A 2,641-nucleotide genomic window follows, 5' to 3' on the forward strand; every position below is an offset into this window, starting at 1 on the left:
GGGGGGAGTGATGCTCTCGAGGCGGGGGCAAGTATTCCACGCGGATTTCAGGCTTTGAGCGTTTTTCTTTCCTCAGCCCCTGAATGGGGCCGTTGAGCGGTGTGTGGTGATGCTCTGCAGTGGTGGTACAGGCTGGGGCACAACCCCTGGGGGCGCACCTGTATGTGGCACTGGGCTGCATTGTCCAAACCTGAGCTTTTTGGCATGTCAGCCCTGCGTGTAACTAACGTACAAAAACTGTGTGAAACGAAACAGCGCCCCTTTTTACCCTGAAAGGGCCCGAAAAATGCCCTGCTTCTGTGTCTCCTGAAACAGCCACAGTCCTGCTCCCATGGTGGGAGGACAGGCAGGGACCCACGGGGAGAAGGCGGCACCTCCAAAACATGTCTCTGAAACCAAAAACATCCCCCAGGAGAACCATGGAAAGGACTGTGCTGAGGGGGAAGGAAAACCAGCCCCAAGGTGCCATTGCTGCCTGCACCTTGCTTTCCAAGGCTCTGGACTCGCTTTGCTGTGGTACAGTCTCTTATCTGTGGCTTTCTGGACGTTTCCTTCTCCTCCTGGACACCAAGGATCTGCCAGTGCCCTCGGCGTCTGTGGCTGCTGGCCATGCTTGACCACGGGAGGGAGGATGAGAAGCGGGGGATGTATTTCAACCTCTCCCCACCTAGGACATGCCCCTCCCCAGGCAGGAGTTCACCAGTAGCATGCAGCTGGTTCCCAGTTTGGTGCTGGGACTGGACTCAAAGCCCTGCAAAGCTCCTGGGTGGGGACTGTGGTGGGTTTGTGGAGAGATGAGCAGAGAACCCTGTTGTCCTCTCCAGGCTGGTTGTCCCAGCACCATCCTCCTGTTCTGCCGTGAGGCCTCAGGCAGCAGAGCTCCCTCAAGTGTGGGGCTGGTGGCTGTTGGGACTGTTAGAGGGTGGGTGGGAGATGCTCTGCCTTCACCCCCAGGCTCTGGGGTGGGATGTTGTAACATAATGTGCTAGTTCGGAGCCAGACAGGGAACCGAACTGATTAACAACAATGTACAACTTCAATGTTTTTTGTCAAAAGGAAAGAAAAATAAAACCTTGTTGTAAAGAACCGCTGCAGACCCTGTCTCATTGGCACCATCCCCCCCCATGCTGGTGAGGCCATGGGGGTTCTGTGTGAGATGATGGACCTCTGCAAAAGGTTCCCAAGGCAAGGAGGGAGTGGCACACAGGCTGTGCAGGCCGTCCCATCCCATGGGATGAGGTGTTACCCAGCATGGGCATCCCTATGGTCCTCAAGCAGGGTGGGGACCTGTGAAGAAGAGAAGCAGGAAGGATGTTTGGGAAGGGTTGGTATCCTGGGGGAGCTGTGGCTTGTGCCTGGCTGCTCCCAGACATGCCAGCTGGGGGGCACTGGGCATCTTGGGTGTCCAAGACCAGGAACTTGAGGAGCGGTGAACACTGGCACCGCAGCAGACCTCCAGGGGAAGCTAAGAGCATCATCATGATACTGTATTGCTGAAGAAATACAAGGGAGCATCAGCGTGGAAACCGAGGGCTTGGAAACCCTGCTGGGATCTGCTGCTTCGGGGAATTTAAACAGCTTGGCCACCTCTCCGCGCCTGCGCCCAGGAGATGTCAAGTGGATGCTGATGCTGTTGCCTGGTCCAAAGCTCATGGGTGAGTTGTCAAGCAAAGATACTGAAGTCATGTTTTATATTTCTTTTTTGCAGAGCTGTTTAAAGCAGAGAAAGTTCTCAGGCAGTCAGAGGTGAGGCAGCAGCCTGTGGCAGCCTCCAGGCTGAGCACGGGTGACAGGGATGGTTTATGGCTTTTCGATAGGACTCTTTTTCTTTCCCAGTGACAGGAGGGTGCCAAGTAGAGCTCAGGGAAGCATGAGGGCAGTCACCTTGTTTATCTGGACCACTTTGAGATGAGCTTTACCCTGTGTGTTTCCCACTTGCTGCAGTCCTCTCTTTAGTCCTTAGTGAGGACTAAGCCCAAATGTCATAGCCTGTAGGGACTGTCTTTGTCTTGCTCTTTGCTTTGTGCATCTTTCCCTTTATTCTATTCTATCTATTGGGTCACCAGAAACCCAAATGCTGACAGGCTTAGTTTTTTAGTTCTTTGGCTCATGAAGTGATGAAAAGCATGTTTTCAGTGGGAAGTATACAGTTCCAGGAGATGGCCTAGCTTTGAGAGCACTTCCTGAGGCGATGGATGTGGTGACAGCTCAGCATTTTTTTCAGGCTGGGAAGTTAAATTCCCACTTTATTTCCAAAAAAATGTTCTGAGCTCCTGACTGTAGGCAAGGCTCTGTGGGGTGGTGATGAGCGCTTTGCACTGGTGCTGGAAGCAGTCTGAAGAGAGGATCTCTTCCTATGTGAGCCATAAGTACTGCATTGCCATTCTTTGAAGTGTTTGTCTTCAGTGTGAGCTGCTCCAGAGGCTTTAAAAGCAGGATGGAGTGTGCAGGTGCCTCTGATGGACATCCCATGGAGCCCTGCTTGGGAGGTTGCTACCGGATGAGTGATAGATGTAGCTAGTTGAGCACTTAACCACCTCTACCTCATTTCCCCAAAACCTGTAAAAATATCTGGGGTCATGAAGACACCTCGGAGCAATGCAGAGAGGCAGAGCCTCACCCTAGGAAGGGAAACTGGTGC

The sequence above is a fragment of the Empidonax traillii genome, unplaced genomic scaffold (genome assembly GCF_003031625.1).
Source record: "Empidonax traillii isolate 1590-97213 ecotype Southwest subspecies unplaced genomic scaffold, ASM303162v1 scaffold2260:size46562, whole genome shotgun sequence".
Lineage (NCBI taxonomy): Eukaryota > Metazoa > Chordata > Aves > Passeriformes > Tyrannidae > Empidonax > Empidonax traillii.